The sequence below is a fragment of the Urocitellus parryii genome, chromosome Y (assembly GCF_045843805.1).
Source record: "Urocitellus parryii isolate mUroPar1 chromosome Y, mUroPar1.hap1, whole genome shotgun sequence".
Taxonomy (NCBI): Eukaryota; Metazoa; Chordata; class Mammalia; order Rodentia; family Sciuridae; genus Urocitellus; species Urocitellus parryii.
Genome location: NC_135548.1, coordinates 41,767,041 through 41,786,320, shown reverse-complemented (window position 1 = coordinate 41,786,320; position 19,280 = coordinate 41,767,041).

The window sequence follows — 19,280 nt, the reverse complement described above, 5'->3', positions numbered from 1 at the left end:
TCTAACCTAGAGCCTGTTCTCCATCCCTTCTGGGTTGGATGTGGAGATCTCTGCTATGAATTTCTTAGGCTACCAAGGCCCCAGACAGACTTCCTCTTCCATAGACTCTACTAACCTAACAGTAGGTTAAGATAGGAGACAAGTGATCCTAGAACTCATAGGGATGGTGGTCTTCAGGGTACATAGGCTGGGATAATGGCTGCTGTGGTGTTTGGCTCACAAAAACCAACCAACCAACCAACGAAAAAGCGCTGGCATTATTATCAGATGAGCTCTGTGGCTACGTGCTCAGGAAGCCCTCATCTGACTTTAGTTAGGGATCACAACCTGGCTATTGTGATCACTCCTTGCCTAGTGGACTCAGGTGCGTAAGACCATGGAATTTATGCAAAAACAGATGATTCAGGCTGTCTCCCAGGCTGTGTTTTCTTCCCAATTTCATCCTGTTACTGCTTGCTAGAATCCTGGCAATGCTCTGCCCAGGCAGTGGTTTTTTGGTCACACAGAAGGCTTTCAATAGTATTGCTTCAGTCCACAAAATGCCAGTTCCCTCTTTAGCCCATGCATTCCCATGTTCCTTTGAAACCACTCCTATCCCAGACCATGAAAACATACTGCTCCTGGAGAGAGGCTTTCCTCCTCACTCCTCAAAGATGTCAGCTTTGGATGCCTGTTCATGTCCAGGGGAGGGCACCTGGTGGGGAGCCGCAATATCCACCGGGGTATACCATTGGACCTCAAGACCTTCCACCAGCAGAAGTGCAGTTGGCTTTGTGCACGAACCCAACACACCTGTTGGAGTGTTCTTGGGGGTCAGAGACTACTCTTTGTTGCTAAGAGTTGACCTGAGTCCACATCCTGACCCTTGCTCTCTGCTATCTGATTGTCTCACTTACTCTGACGGCGAGAGATGATTTGGCCCAGCTCATAATCCTCTGGATTCTCCTCAGTAAGGAAGTGTAGGTCGAGGGCGCTGCGGATGACGACAGGAGCCCTATCGTGGCAGGTCACCTGGAGCAGCATGGGAGACAGGCCTTCAGGAAATGGGCCTTGAAGTGACTACTCAAGGACAGTGGGCAGGGGCATTCTGGAGGCACCTCCACTCTAAATACAAGGGCAACATCCATGACCCTACTACCCGAGGCTGACCTCCTGCTCATCGTGTGGGCTCTTCCCACAGGCTACTAGCCCAATCCTTGTACATAGGACTTCCTGGGCCTGCCATTGCTCTTTGTGGAGCTGCACTCCTCTCGGAGTGAAAGGACCCCACTACCTGCATACAGATGCAATCTCATCCCACAAGTTGGGAGGAATGGGACAATAGCCTCCAAGATCCCAGGTCTGCCCGAGGATGCAGGCGGCATTGGGAATGGCCTAGGCACAAAACCTAGAGGCTTTGGTCTGGATTGCCAGGGCCAAAAACAGACCCATGAACATGACCACACACAGGAGAGCTGAAAGATAGCCACGAGAGCTCCTGGCCTCCAGAGGCTCAGTGCTGGCTGGGATGTAGGAGGCCACCTCATCCGGCAAGGGTGGTCATTGGGTTACCTGGACATTTAGTGTGCTTGCTCCACATCCATATCGACTCTGCAGAGAGACTCTCTCAGCTCCTTGTTCAAGGAACATGGAGAACCTCACACTGCTGTCCTCCTCCATAGACGTCAGCATCCCATACAAGGGAACCTGCAACCTAGTTCCTGTCCTATTCTCATCTGTCACCCATACCTGTCCCTGCCCTTCTGGACTGCATGCTGCCACCTGACACACAGACTCCCTCAGACATGGCAGTGGACAAGCTGCTGCACTCGCTCATCTCAGCTCCAGCCCTTCACACTGACCTCTCCCTTCTTGATTCCCATCTATCCTCCTGATCATCCAGAAGCTCCAAATTCAAGAGGGCATGAGTAGTCCATGGTATTGGACCAGTGTCTGCTCCCCACCCAGGTGTAAGCACCACGGGACACCCCTGCTCCCTGGCTTACCAGAACACTCTTGGCCATCTCTGGACTTTGTGTTTCTAAGTGGACACGAATTAAGCAGGTGTCTCCCACCTGCTTGTGGGAAAGCGGCCTGGAGGACTTGCAGGTTGATTCTGAGAACTGTGGGGGATGGAACATCAGCAAACCCAGAAACAGAAAGCCACCCCAGACTGTCAGTTGGCTCTATGGGCTTCCAGCAAATATGTCCAGGTGCTGAGGCTTCTTATTTCCTCAGGTCGGAGTGGAATGGCAGCACATGCACAGCTTGAATAAGGTAGGTGTTTACCTCCTTTCCCTTGACCTGGGGGCGTTTCCTCACGATGAAATATTGTATTCCCAGATTCATGGACAGACACACGAGTGAGTGGTCAGAGACCTTGATTTCTGCAGAGCGAAGTGGAGAGAATTGTTAGGTGGCACTCAAGGATTATACCACAAAACACCCACAACCCCTGAGAGTCTCCGCCAGGCCCATCACACTTTGGTATTTTGGGGCCAAGGCCCACTTTCTCTTGGCTGTCCGTTATCCTGAGCCCACTGTGGATCATGTCTCCCCACTGTCTGATTGTCCTACTTACTCTCATCCTCAGACATCATATACAGCAGCTCAAAGTTGTCCACATCCTCATGCTGCAACAAATTTTGGTCCAAGGCCCTGCAGATGAGGCTTGTCACCGTCTCCTGAAAGGTCACCTGGATCAGGGTGGGACAAATGTCATCAGAGAATGGCTTTTAGAAGAGCTACCCAGAAGACTGTGGTCAAACATTCAGGAGAAATCTCAGCTACATATACAAGGGCACAATCTTGTTATCCTGCTACCTGAGTGTGTCCTCCATATACCACCTGGGTTCTTGCAATGTGCTACTAGAACAATCCTGGTACAAATATCTGCCTGTACCTGCCATCTCCCCTCCCCCTGGGGAGCCACATTCCACTCATGTCAAAGGACCAAACTGCCTATGCACAGACACACTCTCATCTCACTGAGATGAGAGCAATGGGCCAGGGATCTGCGCACCAAGTGTGATCTGGGATGCAGGCTGCCTTTGTGGGTGGAAGAGGCAGATGCACTGAAAATTTGGGTCCTGACTGCCACGACACAAAACAGACTCAGATACAAGAGTGTGCACTTGAGTGCTTCATGATAGCTTTGAGAGGCCCTGGCCTCTGGAAGCTCGGTGCGGGTCTGGTTGTCATGATGTACTCGACTCAGCACTGGCAGTCACTGAACATGTCTCCTCTGCAGCTGGACACCTGCAGCATTAGCGTGTCTACTGCACATCCATAGAAATTCTGCCAAGAACCCCTTTAGCTCCGTATTTACATACATGCAAAGCCTAACATTCCGAAGCTTTGGCATGACCCCCCAGGTGATCCCGACCCCAAATTCCTACACCTAGTCATGCTAAGGAGGTTCTCTTCCCTGCCACCAGGAACACATCCCCTCCTACACATGTGACAAGTCACTGCCACCTCCTCTGCTCCAACTTCACTCATTGAGAATACCAAGTTCTAGGCACTGCAGCCTGCACCCTGGACATATCTCTGCCTTCATCTGTCCACAGCACTTCCGTCTGCACTTCTGGCCTGCAAAACCCACAATACACAGGCCCACTCACCACTGAAGCTGGGCATGCTGATGCTCTCCCTCCTCAGGTCAAGCCCTTAAGACGGACCTCTCTCTTCTTTATTTCCCACCATAGCCCTGGGGTTGGCTGTGTCTCCTGCCTTCCACTGTGTGGACACCCAGGAGGCAGCCCTGCTGTCGGGCTTACCGGGATGCGCTTTGTCTCCCTCAGGCTCTGTCCCTCTAGGAGGACGTGAACAACGCGGCTGTCTTCCACCTGCTCGCTGGAGTGAAGCCGTGAGGAGCTGCTACTCACAGCTGCTGGGGTCCTGGATGCCACTGCCACAGAAGGTTCCAAGAACTGTGGGGGATGACAACATCAGCAAAGCCCAGCAACTGCACCCCACCCAGCCTGGCAGTTGGCTCTGTGGGCATTCTACAACATCCATCCAGAACCTGAGGTTCTTGTCCCCTTGGAGGATGTGGAGTGGCACCAGGAGTAAAGACTGAAGAAGGTGGCTGTTTTGGGAACAAGAGATCCAGCACCTGCTGGGTGGGGATGAAATCCCAGGAGATTAACCCCATGTTGCTGCTGAAATGTAGGTTCCTCCCACAAATGACAGGCAGGAGCTCATTCCTAAGCTGGTCCTGCCTGTAAGGTTCAAGGCTCTGAACCCTGAAGGGCTCCTCCGTGTTCTGATCATTTTCACCCTGGGTTGGGACCAAGAATGGTGGGTTCAAAATGGAAATGGTGACAAACAGAAAAATGACTTGTGCCAATACACTAGAGTCAAAGCACAATGGGACAGTTCCCATCAGTACAAACACACACACACACACACACACACACACACACACACACACACACAGAGTCAGAATAGGAGTCCTGGGCCATTCATCAGGGATCAGACTAGAGGGCCTGCTGGGCTCACCTGCCCTGTGCTACTCACTGTTACTCTTGAGCTCCTCTGCGACAATCGCCAGAGGCTCTGGCGTCTAAGATGAAGCCTCACCCAGTGTATCCACAAAAGGGCTAGTTGGCCCCCCTGAGATTCCTGGGAGCCTGAGGCTCGGCATTGTCTGCAACCACAGGAGAACATCCTTCTCCCTCCAGTGGCTCCAACCAAGTGAGCTCGGATGGCTTGGTCAGTGAAGTGGGTGCCTGGATACCAGGGTTCCATGTTCTGTTTGATCCATTGTCAAGGCAATGATGTCATTTCCTGTGCCCATACCTGAGCCTCTTTTCACATAAGACCACTTTCAACAGCCCTATGGGCTGCCGATTTCTCCTCCATGCCTACCCATCTCAGGTGCGCAGGTGTTCACCAACAACTACCCAAACATCCCCACCAGCATCTGCCCTGCTTGGTGCCACTAGAGTTCCAGCTTGGAGCCTTCAAAAATGCATTCACAACCAGTCCTTCCCTCTCAGCAGCTTTTGGACCCTGGTCCCATCATTGTGCAACTCATGGTGTGCCCAGTCTTTTCTGGAAAGTAGGGTAGCATCTAATCTCTAGGGTTTATTGTGTCTATTGGCCCATAACACCCTCTGTTCTCTCTGAAACCAGAGATGGGACTCACAGGTGGCTAAAGCACAAATGTAGAGATGGGATAATCACAAGAAAGGGAGAGACAAAGAATGCACCCTAACTCAATCAGGCCTGTGTCCCACACAGGGACATGGCCAATGTCCGTCCCATCGTGGCTGCAGTTCCCTCTCTACACCATGGCAAGTTGGAGGGGACTGAGATGCAGAGGCTGCTCCCCTCTGCCATACAACTTCCCAAGGCTTCTCCTAAGATTTCAAAAGGGCCAAGTGTGTCTAGTGTTGGGGTCTCACAGAGACTCCGAGGTACCACAGCATCCTGCTGCCCAGAACCGGTTCACCCCTCACCTCAAGGGGGCTCAGCCTCTGGATTCATGGGAATTGAAGTGGGTACAGGTGATGGGATATCACCTCCAAGACTGAGTTATGCCAAGTCCATGACCCCTGTCTGCATCCCTGTCTCCAGCACCACTCCCCCCTCTCTCTTTCCTCCTCAGAGCAAACAAATCCATTTAGCAAGTGTGTCCTGTGATAAAGACATGACGGTCACCCATCCTCTCATTACAAAAACACTGAGGCTCAGCCAACATGGATCCTACAGGGAACACAGGCATAAACTCAGACTCCGATCCTCCCAGCCGAGCCTCAGTGGAGCCTGGACTCCCAGCCTCCTGAGTCAAGGAAACAGAGGTTCCTAGCCGAGCCACCTTGGATGCAGCCGCACACAAACTGAACTCATCAATGCCCCTTGCTCTCAGTTGTGAGTAAGAGGGGAAGTGGTGTTTCACAACCCTGGACATCAAGTGCAGTCTCCAGGCGTTGGGGTGTGCCCTGGCCTCTGTCTATCTGCCCAGGCTCTCCAACCCACACTGGCCTCTTACCCAACCTCCTCCTAGGGCCAAACTCAATCCTGCCTCTCAATTTCTGCTGCCTTCCCCAACACACTGCTCCCCAAAATGAGCAGGGCTGGCTCTCGGTTATCATGCTGGTGCCAGCAGCAATGCCACCCCACTGACATAATTCTGAGTCCCAACCTAGGCACTCCAGCTGTCTTTGCCACACCTGGCCTGTTTGGGCTCTGGCTCTTGCTCTTTTCTTTCATGTGCATGTGTTTTGAGGTTTTGAGTTTCTCCCACTGCAGAACTGCAGCTGTGGCATGGTAGAGCTCATGAGGGTGACATTCTGAGCCACATCCAATCCCATCAGGACTGTTCACTGGGGTGACTGCTGGAACACAGTGATGAGTGAACACATGGGAGGTGGTTGGACCCACCTTGCCTCTGAGTGGCTTCCTTTCAGGACAGGAATGTAGGCATGGGAGCCCCTGGCGTGGGATGCTTTGCACAAGGCGTGACCATGGGCTCTCTTTCCTGGCAAAAATGGCTCCACTCAGCATGGAGAGCACTGTCATTCCTGGTGGCTAACAACAGCCCTGGACCCCAGAAAGGAACCCACACTCAAGATTAACGTCTGAGTGTGCGTGTCCTCGAGGAAATGAGGTCTCCTGATCCCAGGTGCAAAGGGGTAAGTCCTCTAACTCCAGGGGCCATGAAGGGACATCTGAGTTTCCCTTGTCCTTCTTTCCCTCTCTAACTAACCACAGTTAGGACCCTGGCCTCATTCCCCAGTGAGGATCATTAGGCTCCATAAAGGACAGTCTCTAAGATGCTCAGTGGACCAACACCCTCTGCACAACCCATAACCCTATTCACCCAAGAGGCAAGAGGATTTCTATTCAGGAAAACCAGGAAAGGGAGAGCCTTTCTCAAGGACACAAGGACATTAGTGAGTGAGGGAGTGATTAATGGATGGAGAACTATTTCCAACACCAACTTCCAGGAGCATATATGGCCCCCTGGAGAATTCTGCAGTGTGTTGGTGATTAAGGAGAACGTGTGAATTCAGGGGTCACTAGGTCCTCTCAGCCATAAGGAGGGAAACTGCCATAAAGGAACTAGGACAAGGGTGCGAGGAATGCTCACTGGTGGGAGATCGGAAGGAAGGAAAGTGTACTCATTAGAAAAGTGTCGCCTGAAAATTCTTAGCCAGCCAAAAGTCGTGCGAACTTGTGTGGGAAAAGAGTCTTTGCACAGTGATGAAGCTAAGAGCTCACATGATGGAACACAGCATCAACTGGGACCAAATCCAATATCTGATATTCTTGTAGGAAGAGGAGAGTCTGGACCCAGATACCAGGGAGACTGGGGGATACCTGATATGTGAGGTTGGAGCCAGGGCGGGATGCCCATATGGGAACCACAGATCGTGGGCAGCAATAGGAGAGTGGGCAAGGGCTGGGAGAGTTGGGGAGACAGTCCCCTTGAAACCTGGGAGGGGTTATGGCACTGGGACAGCCCAACACCTACTGTGTTGAGCCTCTGGAGCTCAACGGAAGACACTTCCTCTGTTGTCGGCCACCCAGTTAACAGAGTTTGGTTGCAGCAGCCTAGGACCCAGCTGAAGGTCTGAGCATGTTGGCCATGCAGGTTGGATCTGGACCACAGACACCCTCATCAGAGATTGTAGGGTCTCAGCCCTGAGGCAAGACAGGCACTAAGTCAGGCCAGGTGGGGAAACGGATAGGCACACACTCTGGGGGCTGGTGCCTGTGTTACTGGGAGCACTTCTGATCGCAATTCCCTGATCTGCTGCCAACACAGGCTACAGAGGAGGGTACAGAAACACAGACCACGGATCTGCCCCACTCAGTGGGCCCAGGCCAACACCAAACCCAGCAGCCTCGTGCCATACCCAATGAGTCTCGAAGCGGCCCCCTCTTCCCATCCTGAGAGCTCTTCCCTTCCTCATGTGCCAATAGCTCCCTACTGTCACTGGCAATATCTACTCTGTGAGATGTCAACATCCGTGGGTACTGTTCTCTCATCCCAGGACAGTGTGGTCCCACACACCCTGGTGAAATGGGCCACCTGGAGGCTGGACCTGGAGGTTGTTGAGGCTGAATGGCAGCGGTGGTCCTCTGGCACTTAATATTATTTAAGTTAAAAAAAAAAAAAAAAAACAAAAAACGGGTCTTGGTGCTCAAAAATGTTTGATTTGCATATTCTCATCCCCTAACCCCAATATTTTCATTATTTCCTCACATATGAAATCTTACTAGCATAAAGGTAATTTCGTATTAAACAAAGTGGATTGAAATAACATTGGTAAAAATAATCAATCACCATACTTTCAATTTTTGTTCTGCTTTCCTATTAGAAACCACTTGGATACAAGAGAACAGAGGACAGACTCATGGAAATGCTTGAAATGACAAGAAGCTCCCACTCAAGCTCAGCATTCAGTCCTGGACAGGGTAAGACCAGGCCACTTTGACATCTGTGCCAAAGAGTCTACCAGACAGAATCCTCTGACTGATCCCTGACTGAGCCATAGGAACTGGCTAGAAAAGCCTTCACATCCTCAATACATTCTTCAAGTCAGAATACTTGACAACCATTGATATCCATCTCTCGTTAACTTGCTCCCCAGCCAACCATTCTTCAACAAATTCAAAGGAGTAACTCATGCAAGCACACAGAAAGGGGTGTTCACTACACACATCCATGTGCGAAAAAGACAACTGGTATTTCTTGTTTGGGCGATTTCAAATGAAATCCCTTCTGCATGACCTCCACAAACCAAAGGAAAATATTTGTGAAATTCCCACGTAGAAGACAAGATACACTTGCCAAGGAGGCAGTGGCAAGAATTTTGACACTCCAAATGTAGAGTGTGTGTTTAGGAAGCAGTCACAGTTTCCATGAGAGAGTCCCATGAAATCAATTAGGAAGATCCATGCTCTAGCCCTACCATGCAAGTGATGTGACTCGAAAGAGTCACTTAGTCTTAGTAACCATCATCACTAACAACTAAGTCAATGAATAAAGGTCCTCAGGTGCCAAGCTACAAAATGTGGGATGAGCATGGATGAGGATGGGTGGGAGAAGTCTGCAACTCTAACACAATTAGGGAGGGATGTGCTGACCTCAAGTGGCTGGGGGGCTGGGATCCTGCCACAGAGGGGGATTCCAAACCTCACATCCCCTGACCCAGGCCAGAAGACCAGGTAGAGTCCAAGGACCCTGGGGTGGCCCAATGGCAATAAAGGTCAAAAGGAACTAGGGATCTGCCTGGTCCCTCAATCCCCTACTCTGAGCAGGGCTGCATGACGAGGCCAGAGGCCATCCACAGCAATCTGCCTTTACAGGAAAACAGGGACTGCAGGCTGCCTCTGGCTCACTGAATCAGGGTGGTGTTTTCATAAAGCAAGACCACTTCCTCACATTTGACCAGCAGCTCATGTGTTGACAGCACAATGACTGACTTGACTCAGGCCCTGATGAATGAAATAGAAAATTCATAGCAAACCCATCTTTAGCTCTTCCACATCATCAGGGGCTCTGATTCAATTCCGTCCAGAAAGGTGTCTGAAATGATTTCTAAACATGCTGGGGACTCACCTCTGTGTGGAACTTTTCAGGAAAAAGGGGATCAAATCTCATGAAGCAACTCTTCTCTCTTCTAGCCCATGGGCAATGCAAGGAACCTGCATGATACCAGAGGCTCACTTCTCTCTTCTCATGTCTTCTGGAAAGGATTCGTTAATGCTTCCTGCAAGGTGAAGCAGAAGCCTGCATCCCCAGCTGCACAGAAGTGTTTTAGGGCAGTGTCTCCCTTAAAACCCAAAAATAAAAAAACAGGTCATTCAACAGGCACATGGATTCGAGTACATGTTCAATGATCCCTCCTCCCTGGAGCCTTCCACATGCCCATCTTCCACATTCACAGAGCAATGCTTGGCCATTCTCAAGACCAGGAGACCATGATGCTCATCACCAGGAAGTCAATAAGGAACATGAAGAGAGCAGCATGGATTGCAGAAGGTGGCACATCAAGGATCTTCAGCTCTGCTGCTAGAACACAAGAGCTTAACTTCAGTATTGACTTTTTGCCAACTACCAAGTACGATAGCAGTGTCAAGCCCAATATGCAGATATGCAAGTAGTAGGTGACACCCCGCATCCATTCACAAAAGTGGGCAACATCTGCATCAGAACAAGGAAGTATCTTACCCTTACTCATAAAAATCATCAGAAACAAAATAAAATGGATGCAAGACTTCTCATTTCACTATTAGGTAGCTGTTGGAATTCCCTATTAAATAATACCTCCTCCAAAATAAAAAGTATCTCAGACATGTGTCAACTATTCAATGGATGACATTTTAAAAACTATGGACGTTACTTAATATTTATGTATGCTATATCCCTGCCTAAGGCTCTATGAGAAAGGAGCACATAGAATTGGATCTTTGAAAATCTCACATTTGCTGATAAATATTACTGCTGATCTCAGGCATGGCGAAGTGAAAAGTGGGACTTTGGATATTCCAAGAATGCTATGTTGTGGGATTGGTGTCCCTGATTCATACATAGCAAATGGTTTCTATGAAATCCAGTGAGGGAGCAGGAGTAACGAAGCTGATTGCACAGATGACCTCAGGGAATACTGACAGATAGGCCAAATGAAAAATATGCTCCAGCTAACCATTGGTATTTGGGCTTCTGATCCCAGTCCTGTTTTTAAAAAAGGTGCAGACAGGCAGTGTTCATTAAAAACTGTCTACCATGTAAAAGTGGGTAATTTAAATGGCATCTAGTTACACATCTGATAGAATGGTCGGGCAACATATGAATTTCATTCTAACAACAACAACAACAACAAAACATAGAAAATGAGACATAAAGATAAAACCTTGTCTTCACCAGGATGCCTAAAAATAGGTTTTATTTGGCTCATGCAAATAAATATCTTTCAATAGAATTTCTGATTTCTGAATGAATCCATTCAACTTCATACTGCACAGATCACAAGGTTTTCTTTACAGAATATTCTCTTCTTCTTCTTAAAGCCTCACATAGAAAATGTCTCACAGGACATAGGAGGGCTAAAGTTTGAAGGCATCTAATTGTACTCTAAAACAATTATGAACCTATTCGATCCATTATTAATAAATATCACCACTTTACCTCTTGAACCAAATCACAGAAAATTGGAAACAGATGATCATTGGCTTTGATACCTTTACTTCTGTTTCATTACTCAGAGTCGATCAACTCTATACTTCAAGTGACACAGATTTATTACAGAATGCCTAAGATCCTAAGGATCTATTTTAGCTCAGCCCATGGTATTGCTTCATTATTTTATTATTTTGTAAGTAATAAAATATAACTTCATGTTGGATGATATATTCAAGCCATGAATATATCATCCAACATTGTTCTTCCCAAAATATTAGCCCAATTTCTGCGCGCGCTCACTTACTGTTCAGGAATTTTACTAATTGTTTGAAGGTTCTAGAGGACCTGTTAGACTCCTAATGGACAAACCATACAACATACTCCAGAGAACGGACGAGTGCCATAAGAAGAAAATAAGGTCAGCCTACAGCAATGGGCAGCTGCCTGCCCTCGGCTGGGAGGAGCCCTGGCCATGGCACCAGGGCTGCTGGGCAGCAGAAGCCTCCACAGCCCTGCAGGGAGCCTGGAGCACAGCTCTGCCTAACCATGCTCAGCCCTGGACAGATGCACATGAGTTCCCATCACAGGCTCGAGTGTGACAGTCCCAGGTGCATGCCTGTCATGCCAGCCACCAGGGAGGCTGAGGCAAGAGGAACGTTTGAGGTCAGCCTTGGCAACTTAGACCCCGAGGCAAAGGGGAAATACTTTTACAGGGGTCTCTGAGGGTGTAGCTCAGGTAGGTCACTTGCCTCACAGGCTCAAGGCCCTGGGTTCAATCCCCAGAACCCACGTACACACAAAAAGTGAACTTGGAATATTGTTTAAAATGATGGATCAGGTACACACAAGGACTTCAATATGACCTCTCAGAGGAGCTCAATTTGAGATCAGACTGAACAAAAGACCACCTGGACCATTGACTCAGTGTCTGAAACCCTCTGTGAGCATGGGAAGCACTGCTGGCAAGACACCAGAGGGCCAAAGCACTTGTGCCCCCTGCAGGGGCGTCTCTTGTCTACCGCCAAAGACTGTTCCCCTCCTGGGGCAGCTGAGAGCAAGCTGGGCCTTGGAGCAAGGACTAGTGCTTTAGATATAGACTATGCAAGCAAGGGGCAATGTCTTTAATAAAACTAAAATTAAAAAGTCACATTGAAAAAATTTTAAAAAGAAGAAAATAAGTCAAGTAGAGAAAGCCCATTTTCACAGGAAAAAATCCCCCAGTGAAAAGCATCAGAATAGATACCAAGAAAAATACCAACAAAAACAGTGTGCTCCCACTATGTATCTACTCAACATGCAAAAGTTAGAAAGCTAGATAATACAATCCTGGCCACAGGTAGAGCTATGCAGAAGAGCCACCTGGCAGTGCTTAGTCAAAGAAGTAAACATGCACACTTTGACCTAGAAATTCCACCTGTGTGTAAACCAGGCGGTGCTTAAGCAGTTTCACAAGGGGACATGCACAGGGAAATTTATCCTCAGGTTCTTATAGAGTTGTCTGTGCTTACAGGGAGTTGATGGTTGTCAAGATGCCCACAGCTGCGAAAGTCAAAAGCTAAAAAAATAATAGATGCCAACCTGGATATATTAATAATCCCGTATCTATGATCACCTTCATAAGGTAGCTTCCCAACTTCTGTGTGGAAGTGTGTTTCTCCTTGGCCCTTACACTGTTGTGGAGACCACTAGGAGTTCAGCTTTGTGCAGGATCATCTGACCTGGACTTTTGGCAAGACCTGTACAGCCCTCACACATGCTCAGATGCTACAGGACTTTTCAGACCAGTCCAGACAACAGTAGGCATCCATTCATTGTCTGCACTCTACAGATTCCTAGATGCACGACATTCATTACCATCAAATGCAGAATTTTCATCAAAAACTAATATATATATATCATTCCAATCTGAATCAAGAAAATCGGAAATATCCCCAAATCCAAAGAGTGGATCCCCATTGTGATGCTACAAGTTGAAAATTCCACAGCTGACCTCATGGGATGGTTCACAGTCAAAAGACAGCTGCATGAAAAATATTACATGACCTTCCTGCTATGTGAAAAGTGGCATGTGAAGTACACATGCATGTCTTCCTCAGACATGGGTTCATTTGCAAGACACCTTGTGCAATTGAAAATACTCCAAAAGGGGAGAAATCAGAACCATGTCTCCAAAGTATTTCAGCAGAGACCAACTCCATCTGTCTATCTATCTCTCAGTGAGTGTGTGTGCTCTTGTGTGTGTTTGTGTGTCTTTGTTTGTGTTTGTACCATCACAGCTGATACTTCATTGCCCCCATTGGAAAACTGACTCAGATAATGCCATCTGCCAAACTCCTAAAAACCAAAGTTCTTGCTGATAGAATGAAACATTCCTTCCTGTTGGTTTGGATGTGTCCTCTAGGAATCACTGCTACATTTAGTATACTCAAATCATCACAGCAGATCAGGTAACAAAAACATATATATTTTAAAATAATAATAATATATTAATGGAAACAACAAATACAGGATAGAGTAACAACTGTGTTACTAAACAAGGTCAAGGACAATGGCAAACTATAGATTCAAACTTTGAAGAAAATAGTAATCAATGTAAATATTCCTGGGCTGCCTCAGCCCCGCCCAGGCACACAGCCCCAGAATAGTTTTGCAAGCATCCTCAGGAGGGCTGGAGCCTTCTTTGCAGGACGAGAGGGAGGTTGAGGCTCGATCCACCCATCATTCTTTTGGGAGAGGCTCCTTTTCCTCAGCACAAAGTTGGATTTTTTGTGAGGATTCTTGGCATAAAATACGTTGGCCTCTGCTGGAATCCTCAGCTCTGGGGAGAGAGGGGTGTACAAAAAGAAGGTGGCACTCAGGAGGTGCTCCCTAGGACACGCCAACATCTGAGAGCCTGTGCCAGAAAAGGCCAGAGCCACACACCTGAGAGCTCTCCAATTCAGCACCAATACCAACAAAGACAGCCTCCACAGTCCTCCCTGAGGAAGAACTAGGCAGAGCACTTCAACAGACCTAATGTCTGTTCCTACAGAAGGCTTTGGACTCCAGAATATCTCAGGTCCTCTTGCATCTGCCAAAGCACACCACTAGGGTTTGCATCTGAAATCTCCCACAAAAGGCTCCTGTGCCGAAGATTCAGTCCCCACATGAGCCATCTTCATAGGTGGGTTTGGAGGGAAGCATTGGATGGTGAGTGCTCTGATGTCAACATGAAATTCTCATTCAAGATGAATACACTACTGGGGGGTGGGAGGGACTGGAAGAAAGGTTGAGCATGGTTGGAGTAAGACCTAAACAGGGTTGTGCCCTGGGCAACCGTACCTTGTTCCTGTTGGCTCCACTGAATCCTCATTCTCCAAGGAGAGGTCCTCCCTCTCCATCTTTCTCTCTCTCCCTCTCTGCCAGCCTCGTTCTCTCTCTCCCAGTCTATGCCTTTGTGGCAAGGGCTGAGGAGCTCTCCACTGCCACACACTAGAGCTTTATGGACAGCCTCAGTGCACAACCAAAGAGAAAGCTATGAAACCCAGAGAAAAAAGGCCTAGGATTCCTCCTCTGAGTTATTTTCCTCAAGTATGGCCACAGTGAGGACAGGCTGACCAGCACGGATACCACGTTAGAGCCATGCTTCTGCGTTGGTGGAGCCCGCCTCCATGTGAACCAGGCTTCTGAGAATGGAGGCCACATTCCAAATACTGCCCTACTGAGAACAATGGTTCCAAAGACCAGCAAAGGGACTGCTTCCCTCCAACATGGTGTATGGCCCAGTGGTGCCATGACCCCGAGTGGGGGAATACAACAGCCGCTTCTCCTTCCTCTGAACATGTGTTTCCTGTCGCCCTCCTCTAACCTAGAGCCTGTTCTCCATCCCTTCTGGGTTGGATGTGGAGATCTCTGCTATGAATTTCTTAGGCTACCAAGGCCCCAGACAGACTTCCTCTTCCATAGACTCTACTAACCTAACAGTAGGTTAAGATAGGAGACAAGTGATCCTAGAACTCATAGGGATGGTGGTCTTCAGGGTACATAGGCTGGGATAATGGCTGCTGTGGTGTTTGGCTCACAAAAACCAACCAACCAACCAACGAAAAAGCGCTGGCATTATTATCAGATGAGCTCTGTGGCTACGTGCTCAGGAAGCCCTCATCTGACTTTAGTTAGGGATCACAACCTGGCTATTGTGATCACTCCTTGCCTAGTGGACTCAGGTGCGTAAGACCATGGAATTTATGCAAAAACAGATGATTCAGGCTGTCTCCCAGGCTGTGTTTTCTTCCCAATTTCATCCTGTTACTGCTTGCTAGAATCCTGGCAATGCTCTGCCCAGGCAGTGGTTTTTTGGTCACACAGAAGGCTTTCAATAGTACTGCTTCAGTCCACAAAATGCCAGTTCCCTCTTTAGCCCATGCATTCCCATGTTCCTTTGAAACCACTCCTATCCCAGACCATGAAAACATACTGCTCCTGGAGAGAGGCTTTCCTCCTCACTCCTCAAAGATGTCAGCTTTGGATGCCTGTTCATGTCCAGGGGAGGGCACCTGGTGGGGAGCCGCAATATCCACCGGGGTATACCATTGGACCTCAAGACCTTCCACCAGCAGAAGTGCAGTTGGCTTTGTGCACGAACCCAACACACCTGTTGGAGTGTTCTTGGGGGTCAGAGACTACTCTTTGTTGCTAAGAGTTGACCTGAGTCCACATCCTGACCCTTGCTCTCTGCTATCTGATTGTCTCACTTACTCTGACGGCGAGAGATGATTTGGCCCAGCTCATAATCCTCTGGATTCTCCTCAGTAAGGAAGTGTAGGTCGAGGGCGCTGCAGATGACGACAGGAGCCCTATCGTGGCAGGTCACCTGGAGCAGCATGGGAGACAGGCCTTCAGGAAATGGGCCTTGAAGTGACTACTCAAGGACAGTGGGCAGGGGCATTCTGGAGGCACCTCCACTCTAAATACAAGGGCAACATCCATGACCCTACTACCCGAGGCTGACCTCCTGCTCATCGTGTGGGCTCTTCCCACAGGCTACTAGCCCAATCCTTGTACATAGGACTTCCTGGGCCTGCCATTGCTCTTTGTGGAGCTGCACTCCTCTCGGAGTGAAAGGACCCCACTACCTGCATACAGATGCAATCTCATCCCACAAGTTGGGAGGAATGGGACAATAGCCTCCAAGATCCCAGGTCTGCCCGAGGATGCAGGCGGCATTGGGAATGGCCTAGGCACAAAACCTAGAGGCTTTGGTCTGGATTGCCAGGGCCAAAAACAGACCCAGGAACATGACCACACACAGGAGAGCTGAAAGATAGCCACGAGAGCTCCTGGCCTCCAGAGGCTCAGTGCTGGCTGGGATGTAGGAGGGCACCTCATCCGGCAAGGGTGGTCATTGGGTTACCTGGACATTTAGTGTGCTTGCTCCACATCCATATCGACTCTGCAGAGAGACTCTCTCAGCTCCTTGTTCAAGGAACATGGAGAACCTCACACTGCTGTCCTCCTCCATAGACGTCAGCATCCCATACAAGGGAACCTGCAACCTAGTTCCTGTCCTATTCTCATCTGTCACCCATACCTGTCCCTGCCCTTCTGGACTGCATGCTGCCACCTGACACACAGACTCCCTCAGACATGGCAGTGGACAAGCTGCTGCACTCGCTCATCTCAGCTCCAGCCCTTCACACTGACCTCTCCCTTCTTGATTCCCATCTATCCTCCTGATCATCCAGAAGCTCCAAATTCAAGAGGGCATGAGTAGTCCATGGTATTGGACCAGTGTCTGCTCCCCACCCAGGTGTAAGCACCACGGGACACCCCTGCTCCCAGGCTTACCAGAACACTCTTGGCCATCTCTGGACTTTGTGTTTCTAAGTGGACACGAATTAAGCAGGTGTCTCCCACCTGCTTGTGGGAAAGCGGCCTGGAGGACTTGCAGGTTGATTCTGAGAACTGTGGGGGATGGAACATCAGCAAACCCAGAAACAGAAAGCCACCCCAGACTGTCAGTTGGCTCTATGGGCTTCCAGCAAATATGTCCAGGTGCTGAGGCTTCTTATTTCCTCAGGTCGGAGTGGAATGGCAGCACATGCACAGCTTGAATAAGGTAGGTGTTTACCTCCTTTCCCTTGACCTGGGGGCGTTTCCTCACGATGAAATATTGTATTCCCAGATTCATGGACAGACACACGAGTGAGTGGTCAGAGACCTTGATTTCTGCAGAGCGAAGTGGAGAGAATTGTTAGGTGGCACTCAAGGATTATACCACAAAACACCCACAACCCCTGAGAGTCTCCGCCAGGCCCATCACACTTTGGTATTTTGGGTCCAAGGCCCACTTTCTCTTGGCTGTCCGTTATCCTGAGCCCACTGTGGATCATGTCTCCCCACTGTCTGATTGTCCTACTTACTCTCATCCTCAGACATCATATACAGCAGCTCAAAGTTGTCCACATCCTCATGCTGCAACAAATTTTGGTCCAAGGCCCTGCGGATGAGGCTTGTCACCGTCTCCTGAAAGGTCACCTGGATCAGGGTGGGACAAATGTCATCAGAGAATGGCTTTTAGAAGAGCTACCCAGAAGACTGTGGTCAAACATTCAGGAGAAATCTCAGCTACATATACAAGGGCACAATCTTGTTATCCTGCTACCTGAGTGTGTCCTCCATATACCACCTGGGTTCTTGCAATGTGCTACTAGAACAATCCTGGTACAAATATCTGCCTGTACCTGCCATCTCCCCTCCCCCTGGGGACCCACATTCCACTCATGTCAAAGGACCAAACTGCCTATGCACAGACACACTCTCATCTCACTGAGATGAGAGCAATGGGCCAGGGATCTGCGCACCAAGTGTGATCTGGGATGCAGGCTGCCTTTGTGGGTGGAAGAGGCAGATGCACTGAAAATTTGGGTCCTGACTGCCACGACACAAAACAGACTCAGATACAAGAGTGTGCACTTGAGTGCTTCATGATAGCTTTGAGAGGCCCTGGCCTCTGGAAGCTCGGTGCGGGTCTGGTTGTCATGATGTACTTGACTCAGCACTGGCAGTCACTGAACATGTCTCCTCTGCAGCTGGACACCTGCAGCATTAGCGTGTCTACTGCACATCCACAGAAATTCTGCCAAGAACCCCTTTAGCTCCGTATTTACATACATGCAAAGCCTAACATTCCGAAGCTTTGGCATGACCCCCCAGGTGATCCCGACCCCAAATTCCTACACCTAGTCATGCTAAGGAGGTTCTCTTCCCTGCCACCAGGAACACATCCCCTCCTACACATGTGACAAGTCACTGCCACCTCCTCTGCTCCAACTTCACTCATTGAGAATACCAAGTTCTAGGCACTGCAGCCTGCACCCTGGACATATCTCTGCCTTCATCTGTCCACAGCACTTCCGTCTGCACTTCTGGCCTGCAAAACCCACAATACACAGGCCCACTCACCACTGAAGCTGGGCATGCTGATGCTCTCCCTCCTCAGGTCAAGCCCTTAAGACGGACCTCTCTCTTCTTTATTTCCCACCATAGCCCTGGGGTTGGCTGTGTCTCCTGCCTTCCACTGTGTGGACACCCAGGAGGCAGCCCTGCTGTCGGGCTTACCGGGATGCGCTTTGTCTCCCTCAGGCTCTGTCCCTCTAGGAGGACGTGAACAACGCGGCTGTCTTCCACCTGCTCGCTGGAGTGAAGCAGTGAGGAGCTGCTACTCACAGCTGCTGGGGTCCTGGATGCCACTGCCACAGAAGGTTCCAAGAACTGTGGGGGATGACAACATCAGCAAAGCCCAGCAACTGCACCCCACCCAGCCTGGCAGTTGGCTCTGTGGGCATTCTACAACATCCATCCAGAACCTGAGGTTCTTGTCCCCTTGGAGGATGTGGAGTGGCACCAGGAGTAAAGACTGAAGAAGGTGGCTGTTTTGGGAACAAGAGATCCAGCACCTGCTGGGTGGGGATGAAATCCCAGGAGATTAACCCCATGTTGCTGCTGAAATGTAGGTTCCTCCCACAAATGACAGGCAGGAGCTCATTCCTAAGCTGGTCCTGCCTGTAAGGTTCAAGGCTCTGAACCCTGAAGGGCTCCTCCGTGTTCTGATCATTTTCACCCTGGGTTGGGACCAAGAATGGTGGGTTCAAAATGGAAATGGTGACAAACAGAAAAATGA